This window comes from Pleurodeles waltl, chromosome 4_1, assembly GCF_031143425.1.
Source record: "Pleurodeles waltl isolate 20211129_DDA chromosome 4_1, aPleWal1.hap1.20221129, whole genome shotgun sequence".
NCBI classification, from domain to species: Eukaryota; Metazoa; Chordata; class Amphibia; order Caudata; family Salamandridae; genus Pleurodeles; species Pleurodeles waltl.
Window position 1 is genome coordinate 5,424,470 of NC_090442.1, and position 24,894 is coordinate 5,449,363.

Genomic DNA, 24,894 nt, shown 5'->3' on the forward strand with positions numbered 1-24,894 from the left:
CCAGGCAAGATGGTACTTTCCTACACCTTGTCCCCCAGTGCTGGCATTCCCTTGTGGGAGGAGTTGTGAGGGTGGTTTGTGGGGGGGGATGGGTATGTGCAGTGGTCATGCTTAGGTGATGGGTGTCCATGGTTTGTGTTGGTATTCAGGGATTGGGGTTGTGTTGGGTGGGTTGTGCTGGTGAGACATTGGCAGGGAGGATGTGTGCTGGGGGGTTGGGGGTGAGGGCGGGGGTGTGGGTTGGCATGCTGGTGTTTGGGGGGGGTAAGGTAGTTGAGATTAGACTTACCAGAGTCCATTCCTCCGCCTACTCCAGCGAGGCCCTCAGGATGCAGGATGTTCAAGACCTCTTGCTCCCATGCTGTGAATTCGGGTGGAGTGGGTGGGGGTCCGCCGCCAGTCTTCTGCACAGCGATGTTGTGTTGTGACACCATCGACCGCACCTTCCCCCGTAGGTCGTTCCAGCGCTTTCGGATGTCTTCCCGGTTTCTGGGATGCTGTCCCACAGCGTTGACCCTGTCGACGATCCTTTGCCATAGCTCCGCCTTCCTGGCTATTGTGGTGTGCTGCACCTGTGTGCCGAATAGCTGGGGCTCTACCCTTATTATTTCCTCCACCATGACCCTGAGTTCTTGGTCCGAGAACCTGGGGTGTCTTTGGGGTGCCATGGGGTGGTGTGGGGTGGTGTTTGTGGTGATGAGTGTGGTGTGTGTGGTGGTGTGTGGTGTTTTGTGCGTGGATGTAGTGTGGGTGATGATGTTGTGTTCCTGTGTGTGTTGGGGTTTTCGATAGCTGTGCTCTCTCTCTCTCTCTCTCTCGCCTTCTCTCCGAATTTCTAGTAGTGGGGGTTTGTGGGTGATGTGGGTGTGTGTTTTATAGTTGATTGGATGTGTGGGTGTGGTGTGTGTATGTGTATCAGGTGTGTGTATTTCGAATTGTCCAATGTGGCTGTGTTTTGTAAAGGTGCGTGGATTCGTGGGTCGTAATGGCATGGGCGTGTTTGTGTTGGCGTGACGGTGGAGGTTTGGCCATCTCCAGTTTATCGATGACCGCTGATGAGGCGGCCTTCCGTGGATGTCGGGTTTTTGGCGGTTTGGCAGTTGTGGGTCAGAATGACCGTGGCGGTTTACCGCGGCCGCGGCGGTAGAATGGCGGACTTCTGACCGGCGGTAAGAGCCTTTTACCGCTGAGGTCAGAATGACCCCCAAAGTGTATTAGATGCACCAATTCAAATTGGAGAGATAATTGAAGCTGTGAGTTCCCTGGCAGCGGGGAAGGCGGCTGGGCCTGATGCCATATCACTTAAATTTTATAAGGTTTTTTGACAGACATAAAAAGGGACATACATATCACCTTTTGCAAATCACAGGCAGGCCAAGCACCCTTATCTTGGGAACACGCTAATATTATAGTGTTAAAAAAAAAGGATAAACCAGCAGAGCTTCCCAGCTCATATAGACCAATATCTTTGCTGAATGTAGACGGGAAGATCTATGCAAAGGTTTTGGCCAGTAGTTTGGCAAATGTAATAGCTAGTTTGGTAGGGAAACAACAACATGGATTTATTCCCGGCAGAGATACGATCGATCATATAAGAAGAAGAATATCTATGTTTGATCTTGCAGAGCTGCATCGAACAACTCTTGGGCTATTACTACTAGATGCCGAAAAGGCATTTGATCGAGTATCATGGAAGTTTCTATGGGAAACTCTGCAGTGGAAGGGTATAGGGAGAGGGTATATCACAGCTATAAAAGCCTTATATGTAGCCCCTAAAGCTAAAATTTGTATTGCGGGCTTGGAGTCAGGCATTATTTCAATTTCAAGGGGGACCAGACAGGGGTGCCCTTGCTCCCCCTTGCTTTTTGCTTTATGTATTGATCCTTTTCTATTAAGATTAGAAGAATGCAAAAATATTAAACCATTATTATATCATGGAGAAGCATACAAGGTGTTTGCTTATGCTGATGATGTAGCCATAGTGACAAGTAGTCTGGAGGATGCTATTAAGGCAGTTGAAATAGAGGCAAGAGAGTTTGGAAGATACTCCGGATATAAGTTGAATTCTGGCAAGACGCAGTTCATATGTTCTGAGCATACCTTATTAATAGACAAGCGGTGGTATCTGATGCGGTGTATTTGGGGGTTAAAATCACTTCTGCGGTCAATCGATTGGTGGAACTTAATTTTGCTCCATTGTTAAGTAGAATAAAAAGTGATTCAGATAGAATGCATAATTTGCACTTATCACTGGAGGGTCGTTGTAATGTTTTAAAAATGATGGTTCTCCCGAAAATACTATATTTATTTCGGGCTATTCCCCTCGAGGTTACTAAAAATTGGCTTAAAAGATTGGAAAAAATAGGGAATAACTTCTTGTGGGGATACGCTAAATCTAGAAGGGCAATGAAGTATATGACACTTTCTAAGGGTCGTGGTGGCTGGTCAGTTCTCAATTTTACACTGTATTACTATGCTTGTTGTCTCCAACACATGGATGAACTTATAAGGGGAAGCCCCAGAGGAGTTATAGAAGTAAATCAAACCTCTATTTATATTATGATGGCGGGTGGGGAAGCAAGCGGGTGGGTGTCGAAATTTGAGGAACCAAGTTATTTAAAAAAAGTAAGATTTAAGCCTTTTTTAGCTGCCTACAAGGTTTGGGCCCAGGTAAAACGGAGTATGGGATTGGGAAGGATTACAGTTTATACGCCAATTAATTTCTCTGCTATTACTACTTATATTTTTAAAGATCCTATATTAGTGTCTTGGCGTTCTAGGGGAATAAAGAATGTTGGAGACATGTATTGTAAATCTGGATGTAAATCCTTTATGGAGTTGCAATCTCAATATGGTTTACCTAAGACTCATTTCTTTAAGTTTTTGCAAATACAATTTTTTTTTTGCTGTCAGAAGCACGACATGCCAAAAATGACTGAGATTCTATTAATTGAGGCTATTAATTGTGGTGCAAATATTGGCATGATATATACTTTGCTAGTCGATCTACAATCAGACGATATGGCACATCAGAATGAAAGATGGACTACACGGTTTTGCATGGCTGGGGACTGGATGGATCAGTCTTTAGCTATGGCTGACACAACACTTCTCTCAGCTAATCTGAAAACCCAGCATTATAAAACATTGGTGGATCTATATTACACACCTGCTAAGCTGAAAGAATGGGGGGAAACCTCTGGGCTTTGTACTCATTGTGGGGAGGAGGAAGCTAAGATACTGCATATGTTTTATGCATGTCCAATGTTGCGGGTATTTTTGTGTGGGATAGAGGTATTCCTCAAGAAGATTGCGGGCTGCAACGTTCAGTTATCTGTTATGCTGGTATTACTCAGGGTTATGGATTCAACTGAAGGTATGGAGCCCTCATTGTATAAAATAAGGCGATTTTTATTTGTAACATTGGCAATAGATCGTCTTTGTATTGCAACAGACTGGATCAAAAAAGAACCCCCTACGTTTGAGGGATGGCAATCTAGATTACTTGCCATCTATAATATTGAACTAAGCTTGTATAAACTAAAAGGTTATAAGAAGAGACATAGGGGGGAACAAATTTGGGCATCACTGACCAAATGGCTGGAAAATCAAGATACACCATAGAGGTTGTTGGCTATTTTGATATGTGATGAATATATCTGTCTCCTTCCAGTTTTTTTTGTTTTTTGTGTTTGTGGAAATATCATGTTTCTTTATTTGTATAGTCCTTCTCTTCTGACATGTTAATAAAGAAAAAAAAAAAAAGAGAACTGAAAGTAGGAAAATGTGAGCTGTAACTCTCTGGGTTAATGTTTGCAGTGCACGACATTTACCTCCCAAGGCCTGATGCAGGAGAAGTGATGCTCATTTCCATCATCATATGGTACTTCCCCAGTGACGTCCTTAGGAGACTGGACGGCTCACCATGGAGTATGTAAATGATTCATTGTTAGAATAATTGCATGTAAATATATTTTATGAGTTTCTTATTTGCACAGAATTATTCAACCAAATCCTGTTTGGTTCAAAGAGCAAATCAGTGTATGGCAATCAAGGAGCGAATCGGTGTATGCTAATCGAGGAGCGAATCAGTGTATGCTAATCAATTATTAATAACTTTATTTAGTTGTTCCCAACCGTAAAGTGCATTATTACCATTTGTACAAAAACCCATGTACCCACCATATCATGTAGTATTTCATCATGAACAGCTTCTAAGAATCACAACTGTCCATAGCAGTTGCCTTCAACCCTAACGTGCATTATTCAAACATAATTAAGATCACAGTCACATTTTATAGCTTCTATAAAGTCCATAAACAAAAAACATAAACAGACTTAAGATCAGGTATTAAAACTTATCAATAAAATCACGGGTATCTTAAAATAAGATTATTTTAAAATGAACTATTAACTAGGTGCGTCGAGAGACATGTTATCTACGAATATGATAAATCACTACTCCCATCCTTTAATTGGCTGACTTCCTTCTAATTTTGTATTATTAATAGCTTTGCATATGCCAATATAGTATATTGTCCTAGATGTACGTATGGTGCTTTTTCAATAAGAGCATTTATAGTAGTAGCAAATTTTGCTCCACGACATGCCAAAGGGATTGACGGTCCTGATAGGCAAATAATAATGGCTTGCCTACAAGCGCGTATATTAATCTCCTTGAAAGTTGGTTTAAAAGATTACTTCTTGTAAGTAGTGACTCTTGGACATGTGCACATTAAATGACAAAGTGACTCTAATCTATAACCTCATAAGTGACATTTTGTTTCTGTCTTTTCACCCTTCTACGCTGGGGTGAGATCTTTGGACTCAAATATGGCAAATCGAAAAAATTTGAAACGCTGTTTAGAGACATGATGGAAGTGAATGGCAATGTATGCTTGAGGTTTCCAACTGGTATACATATCCATAACAGTCCAGGCGTGCCGTCGTTTTACTAGGATTTCTTTAATCTAAAATGAATTGCTTGTTTTTTGAAGAAAGATTACTGCACCTAGCAAATGCTGCATGCCCCATCTTACTTGCCCAAGCCTCCTGTAGACCTAGCTCTGTCATAGCTTCCTCAAGATAGACATGAGTTGGCTTGCTTTCCATCCATCTGGGCCTTTATCTCCAGCCAGCAGAGACTAGTCAAAGCTCCTCTTTCTGCGATACGGAGACACCAACATAATTTCACGAAGGCATTTAGTTGTTTGAACTTTTGATGTTCAAGTCGAAATTCCAAACAAACCTGTGCTGGAGAAGTTTCTTTTGGGAGGCAAAAGAATGCCTTGTAGGCCTTTGTTTGAACCTGATTTAAAGTAGCAGTTTCTTTGCCGTGCCAGAGTGCAACACCATATGTCAGAGAGGGTAAATCAATAGTAAACAAACAACAAATTGCGCCCCACAGACACTCCCAGGTATTTATATGAATAAACAGATTCAACCTGCTGGCCTTTTATAAACCACCTGTGTGCTTTATATTTGAAGTCCACCAGCCGCACAACTTTTGTTTTCTGTAAGTTCAGCTCTAACCCTTGCTTTTCAGTATAACTTGCCAGAGCATTGATCGATATTTGAAGGCCTATGAGAGTTTGACTTAGTATTACTATGTCATCTGCATGTTGCAGGAATACTATCTTCTCCTTCGCTTATACTGGAGGGTGGCTATCTTCAATTGACAAATATTTATACAAATCTGCTAGGTATAAATTAAAAAGGCACAGGGCTAAAACACATCCTTGTTTTAAGCCATTCCTTGTACAAATTTTTGAAGTGAGCCTACTGCCACCCCCTAATTTCACCTGGACCCACATATCACTATATACGCCAATAATTGCAGTTAGCATTTTCTCTGGCATGCCCCAATGCTCCAATTTCCTCCATAGACGGGTTTGCGGCACTCGATCAAAAGCTGACTAAAGATCAATAAAGCAGGCAAACAACCTTGATAGAATCAGTGTATGATAGCAACATTATTGCTAGGAGAAAAAGACATTGAAAAGTTTAGTTCCTAACAGGCTTTTGAAGGCTTGACGGTTAAGTAAAGACTGAGGCGGTCATTATGAACACGATGGGAAACACCGCCGACCGCCGTGGCGGCAGTGAACAGAATGCCGCCGTTGGCGGTGAATGGAAACCCGCCATATAGCGAACTGAAATTCCGACCCGCCAAAATCACCAGACCACCACTCCCCGCCATGACCCTGTTGGCGGGAATGCCGGACCTCCCCAACCAGCCACCGCCGACCATACCGACATCCCGCCCTCCAAATAATGATGCACAAATCACCTTGGCGGACAGTGGAGACCGGACGACCATTGGCGGTGCCGACCGCCACGGGCGGCAAGTGGACTTAACAGCAAGAAATGCACACATTGGATAAGCGTGCAACCCACACACCTGACACACATCCATAACCCCATAAAACACCCCTAGACATACCCCACAATCCTTTGCAACAAAACCAGGCCAAGAAGACAGAGAGCACCAGAGGCAGACACCGAACGCCACCATACACGAGACGCACACCGGCCCACAGAAGACCAACCTTACCGCGTTCCCAGCCCCGACACTATTCACCACACTCACCATGTCACCCCCCAAATATCCACGCTTCACAGAAAAGGAGTTAAGGGCCATGGTGGGCGAGATCCTGGAGGTGGAGGCACAAATATTCGGGGCCGAGGTGCAGTACACACCCATCGCAACGAAGATGGAGCCGTGGCAGACCATTGTGAACAGGGTCAATGCAGTGGGACACCTTCCACGTACCAGGGACGACATCCGGAAGAGATGGAACGACCTGCGGGGGAAGGTCAGAGGCATGGCATCAAGGCACCACATTACACCAGAATACACAGACTGGGAGGAAAAGGTACTGGCCATCCTGCACCCTGAGGGACTCACTGGACTCACTGGAGGAATGGACTCGGGTAAGTCATCAACGTTTACGTAATATACACCATACCTGTAATGCATGCACTACCCCACCCCACCCACACCCACCAGGACCAATAGCTCACCCAGGCAACAGCCACTGAATCCACCCCCCGAAGTATCCCTGGACACTGATGAGCAGGCAGGCCCCTCACACCTCACACAGTCCTGGACTGTCACCATGCAGCAGCCCCACCCAGGAAACCACTGTCACCCCTACCAGCCGCCCAGGGCAAGTGTCCCCACACCAGTGTATCCAGGCCACAGACTGGTGGAACACAGGTACAGAGGCCACAGTCTCCCACTCCCACCATGCAAGGCGGCGAGGGCCCCAGCGCAAGTGTTACTTCCAGACCTGTGCAGGGGACACAGGCACGGGGGCTAGGGCAAGTGCAGGGTCTCAGTGGGCCGGGGGGAGGCCACAGGATGGATGCAGCAGCCCAGGAAGTGATATCAGAGTTATTGGGGGCCTACCAGCATACCCATGACAGGTTGGCACAGATAGTGTCCACCCTGGAGCACAGTCAGAGGATGCAGCAGGAACACCACCAACAGGCCATAGAGAAGTGGAAACAGCACAATGCCACAATGGCCAGCATAGCAGGAGCACTACTGCAGCTGGTACAAACCCAGTCTGAGACCCACAAAGGACAGGAGGCCCCCACTACAGCACCGGACACCCACCATGAAATTACCCCATCAGTAGAAACATCCCAGGAACTTCCCTCACAGGAAACCCAAGGGCCTACCATGTCATCCCCTCAAGATCAACAGCAGGCGCCCAAACGACCCTCAGGTCAAGATATGGCACTGAAACCCCAGCAAAGAACAAGGCCCCCATCAAGAAGTCATTCTGCAACAATCTGCACAGCAACCATCCCACTCAATCAGCCACCACACATTGCTAAGAGGCAATATGAAATAATGTAAGAAATGATGGACCCATCAATACTACTAACAAGGCTGCCACCATGTTGGCATTGAGGACACCCACCCCTTACGACTTGCCATCACTGTAAATAGCACTATTCACTCTCTGCAACCTATAAAACACATATCACACCTGTAACACTGTCCCCTGTGTTAAATTGTGAACAAAGTGAAGTATGGATGCAACTGGCTGATACCACTTTATTGTCAAATCTGTACATGAAGGGATTCCTGTGTGCCTAAATGTGGGCCCTAACTAAATGCAGAAAGTATCAATCTGTACCATGCAAAACTGGACCATGTTTCACATATCATTATCATACCCCCCCTATATGACTGAGCACACTGACAGTATGTGTCACAAACCCCAATGTCAGCCCAAAGTCCCACACAGTTTTTGGAAGTAGAGTTGTATCAGTTGGGTCCTGGAATGGACATCTTCCCCTTCCGCATCATCACCATCACTCTCCTCCCCTCTCTGAGGTAGCTGGTCAGGACATACAGCACCCTCCACCTCCAAGAGGGGGATAGAATGTCTCACTGCCACGTTGTGCAGCATGCAGCAGGCTGCCACTATTCCACACACCTTTTCAGGCCCATAGGTCAGGGAACCCCCAGAGATATGTAGACAACAAAATCTAGCCTTCAGGAGATCTATTGTGCGCTCTATCACCCTCCTAGTACGTCCATGGGCCTCATTGTAATTCCTCTCTGCATCCGTCCTACGATTCCTCACTGGTGTCAGGAGCCAGCGCAAGTTTGGATAGCCAGAATCACCTAGAAAAAGGTGCACTACAGAGTAGTCACTGTTAAGCCCCTTAGTAAGACAGCCTGGCTGTTTGCTATGTGTCAGTTTGTCACAGAAACACTTACCTATGATCTACCCTCTGTCCTCTTGGAGTTGTTCCATCCTCTGTGGCACACTACTGTTCCTCAACACAAAGGAATCATGGACTGAACCTTGGAACATGGCATTCACATGTGAGATGTACTGGTCGGCAGTACATACCAATTGGATGTTCATGGAGTGAAAGTTCTTTCTGTTTCTGTACACCTGTTCACTGACTTTTGTGGGGATGATCGGAATGAGGGTGCCATCGATGGCACCTATCACATGGGGTATGTTGGCAATAGGATAGAATTCAGACTCGATGGCAGGGAGGTCAGTACTTTGGGGAAACCTCACATAGGACTGCAGGTGTCGTACAAATGCATTTAGAAATCTTGTTAGTACCATGCTGAACATTGGCTGTGAAAATCCAGCACCCATGCCCACTGTCACTTGAAATGATCCCGTGGCCAGGAAATGGAGTGCGGAGAGCACCTGCACTTCAGTAGGGATGGCATGCTGATTACGATTTCCCGGAGTTAGTGCAGGATCCAGTAAAGCACAAAGTTCCTGAATTGTTGCATGTGTGAGTCTGTAATTGATTATGATCTGACGCTCCACCATGAACCTCATATCCACAAGTGGTCCTTACACCAACGGTGCCCTTCCTCGCTAAATGGGTCCATACCTACGAGGGGTATCAAAAAGGTGTGATGAACACACATACATAGGCACACATTGTCATAAATTGTGCACTGCATATTTCTTTGTAGTGACTCAACATTAACAGCTTCTTGACGGATCTACATCTACACCTCAATGGTGTAAACACCCCCATATACCACAGAATAGCAAAACAAGTGTTATTGCCCCTTGTCTTTCTCTACATTTTTCCCTTCCAAATGTAAGCCAGTGTGTAAAAAAGGCGTCTATTTGAGAAATGCCCTGTAATTCACATGCTAGTATGGGCACCCCGGAATTCAGAGATGTGCAAATAACCACTGCTCCTCAACACCTTATCTTGTGCCCAATTTGGAAATACAAAGGTTTTCTTGATACCTATTTTTCACTCGTTATATTTCAGCAAATTAATTGCTGTATACCAGGTATAGAATGAAAACCCACTGCAGGGTGCAGGTCATTTATTGGCTCTGGGTACCTAGAGTTCTTGATGAACCTACAAGCCCTATATATCCCCGCAACCAGAGGAGTCCAGCAGACGTAACTGTATATTGCTTTCGAAAATCTGACATTGCAGGAAAAAGTTACAGAGTAAAACGTAGAGAAAAATTTATGTTTTTTTCACCTCAATTTCAATATTTTTCATTTTCAGTTATTTTCTGTAGGAAACCCTTGTAGGATCTACACAAATGACCCCTTGCTGAATTCAGAATTGTGTCTACTTCTCAGAAATGTTTCGGTTTCTGGGATCCAGCATTGGTTTCATGCCCAAGGCTGAAAGCACCAAAAATTGTAAAAATGGGGTATGTCCCAGTAAAATGCAAAAAGTGTGTTGAAAAATTGGGTTTTCTGATTCAAGTCTGCCTGTTCCTGAATCAAATCAAATCAAATCATTAACATTTATAAAGCGCGCTACTCACCCGTGCGGGTCTCCAGGCTCTAGGGGAAAAAGGGGGGTTATCGCTGCTCGAACAGCCAGGTCTTTAGGAGTCTCCGGAAAGCGGAGTGGTCCTGGGTGGTCCTGAGGCTGGTGGGGAGGGAGTTCCAGGTCTTGGCCGCCAGGAAGGAGAAAGATCTCCCACCCGCCGTGGAGCGGCGGATGCGAGGGACAGCAGCGAGTACAAGGCCAGAGGAGCGGAGGAGGCGGGTGGGGACGTAGAAGCTGAGGCGTCTGTTGAGGTATTCCGGTCCCTTGTCGTGGAGGGCTTTGTGTGCGTGGGTGAGAAGTCGGAAGGTGATCCTTTTGCTGACTGGGAGCCAATGCAGGTGTCTCAGGTGTGCGGAGATGTGGCTGCTGCGGGGTACGTTGAGGATGAGGCGGGCCGAGGCGTTTTGAATGCGTTGCAGGCGATTTTGGAGTTTGGCTGTGGTCCCGGCGTAGAGGGTGTTGCCGTAGTCCAGGCGGCTCGTGACGAGGGCGTGGGTCACGGTTTTTCTGGTGTCGGCGGGGATCCAGCGGAAGATCTTGCGGAGCATGCGGAGGGTGAGGAAGCAGGCGGAAGACACCGCGTTGACTTGCTTGGTCATGGTGAGAAGAGGGTCCAAGATGAAGCCGAGGTTGCGGGCGTGGTCTGTGGGGGTCGGTGCGGTGCCAAGGGCCGTGGGCCACCAGGAGTCGTCCCATGCGGTCGGGGTGTTGCCGAGGATGAGGACTTCCGTTTTTTCAGAGTTCAGCTTTAGGCGGCTGAGCCTCATCCAATCTGCGACGTCCTTCATGTCCTCTTGTAGGTTGGACTTAGCGCTGGCGGGGTCCTTGGTGAGGGAGAGTATAAGTTGGGTGTCGTCGGCGTAGGAGGTGATGATGATGTCGTGCTTGCGTACGATGTTGGCGAGGGGGCTCATGTAGACATTGAAGAGTGTTGGGCTGAGCGATGAGCCTTGAGGTACGCCGCAGATGATCTCGGTGGGTTCTGAGCGAAACGGAGGGAGGTAAACTCTTTGGGAACGGTTTGCGAGGAAGGAGGCGATCCAGTCCAGGGCCTGGCCTTGGATCCTGGTGGAGCGGAGGCGGGTGATTAGGGTGCGGTGACAGACGGTGTCAAAGGCAGCCGAGAGGTCGAGAAGAATGAGGGCGACTGTTTCACCGTTGTCCATCAGGGTTCTGATGTCGTCTGTGACTGAGATGAGGGCGGTTTCAGTGCTGTGGTTGGTTCGGAATCCGGTTTGTGAGAGGTCGAGCAGGTTGTTGTCTTCCAGGAAGGTGGTCAGCTGTTTGTTGACGGTCTTCTCTATTACTTTGGCTGGGAAAGGCAGAAGAGAGATGGGGCGGAAGTTTTTCAGGTCGCTCGGGTCAGCCGTAGGTTTCTTTAGTAGGGCGTTGACTTCGGCGTGTTTCCAGCATTCGGGGAAGGTAGCAGAAGAAAAAGAAGAGTTGATGACGGTGTGGAGGTGCGGGGCGATGATGTCGTCGGCTTTGTTAAAGATGAAGTGCGGGCAGGGGTCCGAAGGGGCGCCGGAGTGGATAGAGTTCATGATGGATTTGGTTTCTTCCGTGCTGATGTGGGTCCAGTTGTTGAGGGTGATGGCCGGGGATGTGGGTTCGGTGGTGTTTGGTTGGGTCTGGTGTCCGAAGCTGTCTTGGAGGTCGCTGATCTTGCGGTGGAAGAAAGTGGCGAGGGATTCGCACAAATCCTGTGAGGGCGTGACGGCGTTGGCGCTGGGGTTGGAGAACTCCTTGACGATGCTGAAGAGTTCTCTGCTGTTGTGGCTGTTGTTGTCCAGTCTGTCGGTGAAAAAGTTCCTTTTGGCAGCGCGGATCAGGTGGTGATGTTCGCGGGTAGCGTTCTTGAGGGCGGTCATGTTGTCAGCGGTGTGGCGACAAGTTTTCTCAAACCCTTTGTTGATGTCATTTTCAGGGGAAAAACCACAAGCCTTCTTCTGCAGCTACTTTTTCAAAATTTTTGGAAAAAAACTAAATTTCCACTGTATTTTGGCTAATTTCTTGGCCTCTTTCAGGAGAACCCACTAAGTCTGGGTACCTCTAGATTCCCTAGGATGTTGTGAAAAAAAGACACAAATTTGGCGTGAGTATGCTTCATTCACAAATGAATGAGTTTTTTGGGATCAAAAACTCTCCAAAAATTCTGTTAGATTCCCGCGTCTCGGCGCCACGCGCGGTGCGGCGATCAGCGGAGAAGACAACGAAACCGGTGCGCGGCGGCTGCTTACAGCGGTCACAACACGCGAGACCCGCCAATGCTAGGGCAGCTTTCAGTAGGCCGACTTAATTCAATATCACGTAGGTTATTGAGTGTGTAACCAGAGCTCCACCTTTCAGTTTAAATAAACGTCTGTTTTAACCGCGCTCACGAGACGGGCGCTTATCGCGGTGGTTTGTGGGTATGCATATATTAGTGTGTCGCCCCAGGCCTCCACGGAATACCAGTTAGAATGGCTCGGGACCTAATGACGTCCTCAGAGCGCGCGCTCATCACACACCCCTGTGCTGCCGTACCACCGGCCGCCACTAGGCGTCCCTGCACCAGAACGGTGTCTACAGTGAGCGCCGCGTGGAGTACGTCATAGGCCCCGCCCCTAGCACTGCAGCGGCCGTCCTGTGCGCGTGGCAACGCAAACAAATACCTGCTTACCCAGAAGGCGCCGCGATAAACTGGCATTTCTTGAGAACGGGTGAAACAAACGTTAATTAAATATTATAACGTGTAACTCTGATTACACATTCACGAACGTTCATATTATTGAATATAACTCGGACTTGTCCTACTCGCCCTACATCAGTGAGGTTAGAGGTTGCTGTTGAAGGCGCTCTGCCGCGATCGCCTGAGACCGGCCCCGCGGCGCGAGAGGAGCCCGCGGAGAGGCTCTTCCACGGCTTCCGTCCAGCGCGAGCCGAGCCCCGGGCCTCAGGGAGCCTGCGCGGGAGGAGGTGACCGCAGCGGCTTCCAAGCGCTAGAGACAGCGGGTGGGTGAAGGCGGTGGTCAGGAAGATGAAGGCGGGGGGTTTGGGAAGGTGAACGCTGGGGTTGGAAGGTGAAGGCGGGGCTTGTGGACTGACGAAGGATGAGGGTTTGACGGCGGAAGATGAAGGTGGGGTGAAGGCGGGGGTTGGAAGATGAAGGCGGGGGTTGGAAGATGAAGGTGGGGGTTGGGAACGATGAAGGCGGGGGTTGGAAGATGAAGGCGGGGGTTGGGAAGATGAAGGCGGGTGTTGGGAAGATGAAGGCGGGGGTTGGAAGATGAAGGCGGGGGTTGGGAAGATGAAGGTGGGGGTTGGGAAGATGAAGGTGGGGGTTGGGAAGATGAAGGCGGGGGTTGGAAGATGAAGGCGGGGGTTGGAAGATGAAGGCGGGGGTTGGAAGATGAAGGCGGGGGTTGGGAACGATGAAGGCGGGGGTTGGAAGATGAAGGCGGGGGTTGGGAAGATGAAGGCGGGGGTTGGAAGATGAAGGCGGGGGTCGGGAAGATGAAGGCGGGGGTCGGGAAGATGAAGGCGGGTGTCGGGAAGATGAAGGCGGGGGTTGGAAGATGAAGGCGGGGGTTGGAAGATGAAGGCGGGGGTTGGGAAGATGAAGGCGGGGGTTGGAAGATGAAGGCGGGGGTTGGAAGATGAAGGCGGGGGTTGGGAAGATTGGGAAGATGAAGGTGGGGGTTGGGAAGATGAAGGCGGGGTTGGGAAGATGAAGGCGGGTGTTGGGAAGATGAAGGCGGGGGTTGGGAAGATGAAGGCGGGTGTTGGGAAGATGAAGGCGGGGTCGGGAAGATGAAGGCGGGGGTCGGGAAGATGAAGGCGGGGGTCGGGAAGATGAAGGCGGGTGTCGGGAAGATGAAGGCGGGGGTTGGAAGATGAAGGCGGGGGTTGGGAAGATGAAGGCGGGGGTTGGAAGATGAAGGCGGGGGTTGGAAGATGAAGGTGGGGGTTGGGAAGATGAAGGCGGGGGTTGGGAAGATGAAGGCGGGGGTTGGAAGATGAAGGCGGGGGTTGGGAAGATGAAGGCGGGTGTTGGGAAGATGAAGGTGGTGGTACTTCCTGCTCAAGTTCCTGCCCCTGTTGTTGAAGCTGCAGAACCGGCACAGTGCGGTGTACATCGGCCTCCGGGTGCTAGATCTGCTCTGCAATGGAAAAAGCGCAAGGACCCCCAGAGATCTGCAGCAGCTCGCAGTCCCATCATTGCAGTCCAGTGGCAAGACCGAGAAATGGAGAAGACCACGGAAGCAGTAAAACACAAAAGTAGAGGTGGGAAGAGGGCTTGAAGAACCAAGCGCTGCCACTTCAGCTAGACAGCAGCGTGCTGTGCTAGAGGAGCCGCAACCACATATCACGATTAAGGAATCTTTTCTGATAACCCCTCTACTGAGGTAACTAAACCACAGCTGATGACCCCGGACACACCCCTCTTGTGCTGCATCTGCTGCAGCGGGTGCAGTCACGAGCAGTGCTTGAGTGACCTGCATCACCGAAGGCAACTCTTATCAACTGCTGCCTAACTTCAACAATGCCGAAAAAGTTTCAAATCTACCAGCAATGTCTGCACTAAACTCACTGGCTCTTTTATAAATATACTGTAAAAAAATATCTCCATCCAATGGTCTCTTGAAAATCTTTTTTTACGTTCAGATACTACACGTCATGTCGGTTGACTACCTCAGATGTGCTGCACTTGTGCTGGATTCCTCGTGGACTTATCTTCTATAAAAGCTGAAGGTTCAACTGCTTTTTTGTGGCAAACGTTGATTTGAAGAGAAATCAAACTACCAGCTCCGCCGGGTTTGTGAACAGAGATCGCGCTGTCAGCCACTAAATGACAGATTTAAGTGAACTTAATACAAAAAAGTCTCCCTCACGTGCCCCTCGCTCAGCATCCCTTGCTCTTTCTTCTTAAAACTAAACCTTGGCAACACATCAGTGTCTAAAATGTCGCTTTTAGAAAGCTTTCTGTCTGTTAAACCAAATGCTGCAGAGCTCTAGTGTCTACCTTTCAAATATAGTAAAAATATTGCTTTTGAAATATATATAAAAAAATAAGATTCATTTTTTTAAAATGGCAGGGGTGGCGGTCGGGAGTGAAGTGGAACTGTGATTTAACAACGGTCAGTGATTGCTCAACCGTTTTGTCATTGTGGTGTTTTGCTCTCTTCGCTTGAATCTTCTCACCTCAATTTGAGAACTTAAACTGCAATATTATATTTACTCCTCATCTCCTCCCTTTTTGATATTGCTTTCAAATATTTCACTTCTATTGATACCAGTGTTGATTGATGGCTTTTAACCGGCCCATTTGTTACATTTTTAAATCTATCGATTTGTTCCTAAATTCAAAGGAGGAGCAGTAAAATCTGCAGCTTGCAAGTTGTGGTGAATTACAAAACAGCTGCTTTATTTGCTATTTCCAGCACTGATCTTGTTATCTCATGCCACTGCACTGAACCATCCTTGCAGACCCAACCTTAATATTGAAAATCTCAGTGATGCGTATTTGAAGACTGAGAAGGGCTCAGGCTTTTCTTGGGTGATTGTTTTAAGTGTTTGCAAACTTGTATTACAGTAACTGTGGCAATATTAAACGTCTCACCTATTTTGATAATGTTCTCACCAAAAAGTAAATTGTGGCTCCAAAAAAGAATTGTCTGAAAAGCAGTAGTGGTGCCTTCTACAAGCAGATCAATGTTAACTTATTTAGTGATCTTCATTAATTATCAATATTGGCCACAGAAAACCTATTGAGCACTTAACTTATATCCTATAGGTCAGTGGTTCCCAAACTTTTTCGACCTGCGGCTCCCATCACCTATATTTGCCATTGCCCGCGGCTCCCCATTATGTTACTTTTTTTTTTTTCGGGTGGGCGATGTAAGCCCAGCCTCGGGAGTACTTTAATTATATCAACGAGCATAACATGGATGTTTTGTATGTTTCCTCCTCCCTGCTAGACCACATCTCCTCCAATTCAACCTCTCATTCTTAAACGTCTAAAAAATGTAGCCACATTTCCCCCCTGTGTCACACTTGCTGTCCTCCATGCACGTATTTTCTTCTCTGTTTACAACGTCATTACATTGCCTTGACCACACACACATCTCACACCTCACCTTTGGTGCACACATGCTGCCTTCAATCTGGACACTTTCTCCTCTAAAACTACTTAACAGTACTTGATCATTCACCAGTGCTTAATTTGTGCTTGTTGTTTCCGGTGCTAAGCAAAGAAGAGAAAAACGAAATAGTGTCACAATGGGAGAAAACAGAAAGCTGCAAGAGTGAGCTGAAGGGGCAGGGAGTGGCTTTAAAATCATTGAAGAGGCCTGAGATGGCTTCAGTATTACACTGCCTCAGTATTCCATTTTCGCACATTTAATTGCAGCAGCCACATGTTTAAAAGGAGGATTTTGGGCACTGGCACGTTTTTATTTACAAATTAAGAACTGCCGTTCACACTCCCACTCTGCAGTTTCTTGAGAATTTAGGAGGCACCGCTGCCTTAAATTATTTCAAAGGCTTCAGCTTTTGATAACTGTGCTTTCCAAGTTCCACTTGGTCTGTACCTCCCATAGCCGTTTTTCTGGCATCCCAACGAAAATTGCCTTCCCCTGGCAGTAAGACTCAGTAAGTAATCTGATTTGGGCATGCAAGTGAAGGAGGACTGTGGTCCTATAATTTATTTTTAACAATTTACTAGCATTTAGTAAACACAAATGGGGGAAAAAAGGAAAGGTGTGCTTAATAATAAGAAAAGGGTGGAAGGTTAATCTTTCACAAAGCAGAAATGCTGCAATTTTCCCCTGGACTTGTCATCAACAAGGAACTAATAATTCTAATAATGTCTTCTAACCTAAATAAACAAACTCAACTTCTGTGTGTGTGCTGAATCAAGCTGTTAGCAGTTTTCTCCTGTCCGGAAACTACACAGGGGCCTCGTGCCCCTGGGAAATATCCATCTGTTTTATAAACAGAACATTAGTTATTAATAATACTATAGTTACTATATCGGCGCTGCTTAGGAGAATTTCCTGCACATTCCTGTGATCTCCGGTCCTGCCGTGCCCTCTCTCTCACCCTAGATTAGAAATCCTAATAATAATAACTATAATTACCTGATTATTGTAAATTCAACAAGGAACACGTCCGATGTGCACACTTCAAGAGGATACCACGGGAGCAATAACATTCCAGTGCTCTCTTCTGAATTTCCGACCGGCTGGCAATGACGAAGGCTTTTATTTAAGAACTAATCACGTTTGGTGAAACCATGCTGCAGAGGGCAAGACCTTGACAGGTGGGGCTTATGTAACTCCCCCACATAAAATGCTAAAGAGTTACTCGGCCGCAAAATACTTTTAACTCGTCATTAACAGGTCATTTATAAACTGCACGGATAAATCTTTTAAAAATGTTCATATCATGTTTCCAAAATGTGTGTGGCGCCTCTGGCAACTTTTAACGGCGCACCAGGGTGCCGCGGCGCACAGTTTGGGAACCACTGCTATATGTGATACCTGTTGGATGCAGGCAGGTTGTTTATATAGGATGAATAAACACTGCTTCCAATTTGCTTTAACAGCTCCTCATGTTATTTTGCGTCTCTAGGTTTGCACATACAAGGGATGAATCTTTGTTGTGAAACCTGAATGATGACACAAGCTGCTCATATCGGTTCCGTATAATGCAATTATGCGCAATGCTTGTATTTTAATAAACATCACGTGGTATGCTACCTAGCGAGGTAGTCCAAATATGGCTGGACTATCTTCCTTTATGTTGAACCGTTATCTTGAAGGTCATACACCTTGTATTTAATGGAGGTGGCCGTCCCCTGGCGCACTGCCCTTTGCTCTGAAATCATATAGCACAATGTGGGGGCCATTAAAAGTAACCAGAGGTTCTTTAAACAATGTACGAACAGTGGGAGTGTTTGAAACAAAAATAGATATGGGGAAGTAAAGAATGCAATCTTAGAATTTAAAAAAAGGGGGGACACGTCAAGTAGCGGAGGGGTGTGAGAGTAGCGGAGGTGCGTGAGAGTAGCGAAGGGACGCATGATAGAGTGTGAGAGTGGGCAAAGGATACCTAAAGGGCTGTGAAAGCAGGGAAGTAGCAACAGGTGGAGGGGCGTGCGAGCTGGGAAGGGACATGTCAAGTAGGTGACAGTGGGAAAGGGACACCTGAAAGAGCAGAGAGCGGGGAAGGGACACGTCAAGTAGTGGAGGGGTGTGAGAGTAGCAGAGGTGCGTGAGAGTAGCGGAGGGGCGTGAGAGTATTGAAGGGATGCATGATAGAGCGTGAGAGTGGGCAAGGGATACCTAAAGTGCTGTGAGAGCAGGGAAGGAACAACAGGTGGAGGGGCGTGCAAGCGGAGATGGGGCACGTGAAGGAACGTGAGAGCTGGGAAGGGACACTGTGGTAGATGGCAGAATGGAAGGGATTCTATGCCTGGGGCTGATGTCATACTTGACATCAGATTAGAGTGTTGAAGGGTGAAGTTCTGTGTTGGATTCTGGTGGAGAGCGGTTAGACAGAGGGTATCTTTCTGTTGTCATGGATAAGATACTCCTAATAAAGGACCTACTCATCTGTATCCGGACTCCTTTCTTCATTACATTTGGCGACGAGGATGACTTGTAAAGAGTATCTTAACACTGGGACAAAGAAGTCTCTACTGGAAGTATTTGAACGGAGCATTCAAGGATTACTGTTTCACCTGCAGTGAACTGTCTACTTATACAGGTGAAAGGATTACTGTTTCCCCTGCGCTGAACTCTCTGCTTATACAGGTGAGCCTTAAAGTTTAACCTTAAAGCCTCTCTATCTTCGTTATAGGTGAAAACTTTCTAGTTTTTCAACAATTTTTATTGCCGCGCGCTTCCCCATGCGCTTTCTTCATGGGCGTTTACTTTTAAATACAGCCTGCGGTGAAAACGAACACGTGCCGGCGCACGTGCTACCATCCAAAGATCAGAGGATCGCACGCGTTAATCGCGCGTGCATCAGCCTCATCTTACACGCGCATTCGTTAGTCTTACCTGACCTCCGCGCTGAGGTTGATTTTCTTTGCAGCGTTGCCTTCTCTAGCTGTCCTCTAGGTAAAAATCGAGGCGGACTCTATGATTGCATAAATAAAAAAATTTAAAAAAGGAAGTAATACAAGGGATATTTTCCTTCGAAAACACATTGAAGGTTTACTTTAAACATAATAAAAAAGAGAGTACAAAAGAGAAATCGTTTTTTTCTATATAACTGAGCAAACCACATTTTGTAAAGTACTTCACTATTTGGAAGTTTACTAAAACGAATTTATCAAGTATACAAAGGATTCCTGTAAGAAACACAGTAAGCAGAATATTTCTCCTCCACCTTTTTTCCTAACTGTGCCAGGAGAGCCACCTATCAAGTGGTCCAAATGGAAAAATACATTTCTTCATTATTCCAGGGTTTGTGGCACCAACTTATCAAATGAAAGTAAAACAGCGTTACTAATGCATTGTTTAGGGTGTGAAGGGCAGGACATTTTTGAGACTTTACCGGATGCAGGAGATGAAGAACAGATTTAAATGAATTTGAAATGTGTTTAAAGAAGCTAGATCTGCATTTTCTACCAAAAGTCAGTACTATTTTGGAGCGGTACCATTTTGGCATGAGAGAACAAAAGCCAGGGGAAAGTATTTGTTAGAAATGGGGTTTTTGGTTGGCAGTCAGGTTACCCTCTGTCCAAGCAAAAGCCCTCACTCTAGTCAGGGTAAGTCACACACTATCCAAGATTATCCTGTGCCCACCCTCTGGTAGCTTGGCACGAGCAGTCAGGCTTAACTTAGAAGGCAATGTGTAAAGTATTTGTGCAATAAATCATACAATACTACCATATAGCACCACAAAAATACACCACACAGTGTTTAGAAAAATATATAATATTTATCAGGATAATTGTAGGTCAAAAAGAATAAAGTTGCAATGGAAAATTGTAGAACTATCACAGGGAAGTGATATAAAGTGTCTTATGTCTTTAGAATATAAACAAAGTCTCTTTCAAGCACAAGTACCTGGTTGGGAGTGGAAAAATCTCCTCAGAGGGCCACAAGAGAAGAGGTGCGTGGAAAAAGGGTGTGTGCGTCGATTTCTCCCCAGCACACACGGACTTGCGTCGTTATTTTTCACGCGGGGAAGTCGGGCGTCGTTTTCCGGCGCGCGGACAGTCTCTTTCTGTGGATCGCGGGGATTACCAGATGTCCCGGGTCTGTGCGTGGATTTTCCTGCTTGTTCTCCGGCTGCGCGTCGGTCTGCGGGGCTGCGCGTCAAAATTACGATCTCACGGCAGGCGTCGCGTCGATTTCTCCTCTAGACTTCGATCTGCGGAGCTGCGCGTTGAAATTACGATCTCACGGCAGGCGTCGCGTCGATTTCTCCTCTAGAGGTCGGGCGGCGTTGTCCTTGCGAGGCCGTGCGTCGGATCTTCGATCGTCCCAAGAGCGTCGCGTCGATCAGCGTCGGAGTGCAGCGTTTTTCTCACCGCGAAACAAGCTGTGCGTCGAAATTTTTGGCGCACGGAGCGTCCAAGTAAAAGAGAGAAGTCTTTTTGGTCCTGATACTACAGGGAACAGGAGGCAAGCTCTATCCAAGCCCTTGGAGAGCACTTTCACAGCCAGACAAGAGTTCAGCAAGGCAGCAGGGCAACAGCAAGGCAGCAGTCCTTTGTAGAAAGCAGACAGGTGAGTCCTTTGAGCAGCCAGGCAGTTCTTCTTGGCAGGATGTAGTTTCTGGTTCAGGTTTCTTTTCCAGCAAGTGTCTGATGAGGTAGGGCAGAGGCCCTGTTTTATACCCAAATGTGCCTTTGAAGTGGGGGAGACTTCAAAGAGTGGCTAAGAAGTGCCCCAGGTCCCCTTTCAGTTCAATCCTGTCTGCCAGGGTCCCAGTAGGGGGTGTGGCAGTCCTTTGTGTGAGAGCAGGCCCTCCACCCTCCCAGCCCAGGAAGACCCATTCAAAATGCAGATGTATGCAAGTGAGGCTGAGTACCTTGTGTTTGGGGTGTGTCTGAGTGAATGCACAAGGAGCTGTCAACCAAGCCCAGCCAGACGTGGATTGTAAGGCACAGAGGGCCAGATGCAGGAAGAAAGCAAATTGCGACTTGCAATTTGCGAGTCCGTGCGACTCGCAAATTGCAAGTCGCAATTTGCTATGCAGAAAGGTGTCTCAGACACCTTCTGCAACTCGCAATGGGGTCGCAAAGACCCACCTCATAAATATTTATGAGGTGGGTCGCAGTTTGCGACCCCATTGCGAGTATAGGCACTCGCTAACATGGAGGCCTGCTGTAGTCAGCAGGCCTCCATGTTAGCGACCTGCTTTTAAATAAAGCAGTTTTTTTTTTTTTTTAAATGTAGCCCGTTTTCCCTAAGGGAAAACGAGCTGCATTTCAAAAAATCCGAAACCTTTTGTTTCGTTTTTTTCAGGGCAGGGAGTGGTCCCTTGGACCACTCCCTGCCCTGAAAAAATTTTTTGGGGTCCATTCACAAAGGGGAAGGGGTCCCATGGGGACCCCTTCCCGTTTGCGAATGGGTTACCATCCACTTCAAGTGGATGGTAACTGCGACTCCATTTGCGACCGCATACGCGGTCACAAATGGAATTGCATACCATTGCGAATCGCAAATAGGAAGGGAACGCCCCTTCCTATTTGCGATTCGGAAATGCATTTTGCGAGTCGGATCCGACTCGCAAAATGCATTTCAACATAGCAAAGTGGCTTTTGCGAGTCGCAAATGGCGTTTTTCGCCGTTTGCGACTCACAAAACCCTTGCTACATCTGGCCCAGAAGGATTTAAGTGCAAAGAAATGCCCATTTTCTAAAAGTGGCATTTCTAGAATAGTAATATTAAATCCGACTTCACCAGTCAGTAGGATTTTGTATTACCATTCTGGCCATACTAAATATGACCTTCCTGCTCCTTTCAGATCAGCAGCTGCCACTTCAACAGTGTATGAGGGCAGCCCCAATGTTAGCCTATGAAGGGAGCAGGCCTCACAGTAGTGTGAAAACGAATTTAGGAGTTTTACACTACCAGGACATATAACTACCCAGGTACATGTCCTGCCTTTTACCTACACAGCACCCTGCCCTAGGGGTTACCTAGGGCACATATTAAGGGTGGCTTATTTGTAGAAAAATGGGAGTTCTAGGCTTGGCAAGAACTTTTAAATGCCAAGTCGATGTGGCAGTGAAACTGCACACACAGGCCTTGCAATGGCAGGCCTGAGACCAGGAGAAGGGGCTACTTAAGTGGGTGGCACAACCAGTGCTGCTGGCCCACTAGTAGCATTTAATTTACCAGCCCTATGCACATAGAGTGCACCTTACTAGGGACTTATAAGTAAATTAATAGTCCAATCAGGTATGATTCCAGGTTACCATGTTTTAGGGGAGAGAGCATATGCACTTTAGCCCTGGTTAGAAGGGGTAAAGTGCGCAGAGTCTATAAACCAGCAAAAACAGTGTCCAAAAAGTGGAGGGAGGCAGGCAAAAAGTTAGGGGTGACTACCCTAAAGCTGTCAGGTCTAACAGTATTGAAGAATATATAACGGCTTTAAGGAAGTTAGCATCTACGTGCAAATTTGGAACCACGATTGATGAGCGCATCAGAGACCAGTTTATGTTGAGATGTTCTAGTGATAAAATAATACAGGAATTGTGGAGCAAGGATGACCCGCTGTTGCATGAAGTTATCATTCTAGCTAAAAGTGTGGAACACACTTTAGCTTGTGTTGAACAATTGGAAAGAGGCAGAAATCTGGTGATAAATAAAATTACTGCGAGAAAAGAAAACTTAAAGAAAGAAGGAGACTGTGATAAGGGAGAGGAGAGAGCTACTCAGGAGCAATGGTCCAAATTCAAGGACTCAAAGGTGGTCATTACAACATTGGCGGTAAAAGCCGCTTACTGCCGTGAAGAAGACCGCCACGACCATTATGACCCACAGCTCGCAATCCGCCAAAATTGAGATACCCACAAAAGTCCGCCACACCAAAGGTCAGTGAGAAACTGGTGAAAAAAAAAACTCCACCGTCAGGCCAACAGGAATCCGCCCACACTATCACGACCCATGAATCCACGCGGTGGTCTTTCAACCGCGGTATTCCATTGGCGGTACACACCGCATCGCTCAAAATACACACACATATCCAAAACACTACCACATTGGACAATTCAAAATACACACACCTGATACACATACACACACCACTCCCACACACCCAATACAATATAAAACACACACCCACATCACCCACAAACCCCTACGACCAAAATCCCGAAAGAAGGCCAGAGAGAGACACTACAATCTACAACCAAGCATCCACAGGCACACAACACCATCACCCACATAACATCCACGCATCCCACACAACACACCACTAAATATCACCCCACATATCACAACACACTTTCCCCACACATCACCCACACCACCCCATGGCACGGCAAAGACACCCCAGGTTCTCTGAGGAGGAGCTCAGGGTCATGGTGGAGGAAATCATCCGAGTAGAGCCACAGCTATTCAGATCACAGGTGCATCACACCTCCATAGCTAGGAAGATGGAGCTATGTCGCAGAATAGTGGACAGGGTCAACGCGGTGGGACAGCACCCAAGAAATAGGGATGACATCAGGAAGAGGTGGAACGACCTACGGTGGAAGGTGCGTTCCGTGGTATCCAGACACCACCTTGCAGTTCAGAGGACTGGTGGTGGACTCCCACCTCCTCCCCCACAACTAACAACATGGGAGGAGCAAGTCTTGGCGATTCTGCATCCTGAGGGCCTCGAAGGAGTAGCTGGAGGAATGGACTCCGGTAAGTCAAACCTTAACTACCTTATCCCCCACCCTACTTGCATGCTATCACATACCCCAACCCTCGCCCTCACCCCATCACTCCAATTCCTCACAGTTGTTCCACTATCACAAACCACACATCCCAACATCAAGCCCTGCATGCAACACCAAAGCATGGACACCCATCACCAATGCATGGCCACAGCACATAACCATAACACCCCCCTAAACCATCATCACACAAGGTCCCACACAGGAATGCAAGCACTGGGGTACACGGTCATCCACCCTTTGCACACCATGGTACACACAGACGCAATAATCATGCTTTTACACCCAACGTCACCGCACAGGAGGGTCCACACATGTCCACACCACCAACAGAAGAGGCCCACAGTGATGACAGCAGCTCTGTCCAACTGGATCTAGACGACCAGCCCGGCCTATCTGTGACCTCTGGACAGTCGGTTCCCCTCACACAGTCACAGGCCACCAAAGAGCTTCCCCCCTCTGGAAACACCAGCACAGCACCCACCCAGCGGGCCCATACCTCTGTCCCTAGGACACGCCAAGCAGCAGTGTGTCCACCACTACAGGGAACCCAGGCTAACCCACCACCCCAACAACAACAGGGACCTGGGGGCAGTGGCAGTGGGCGCACCGTTCAGGGGACAGAGGCCCAGGAACACAGGAACTGGGAGGGCTGCTGTGCGACAGGGGGAGGACAGGCCCAGGGAACCCACTCT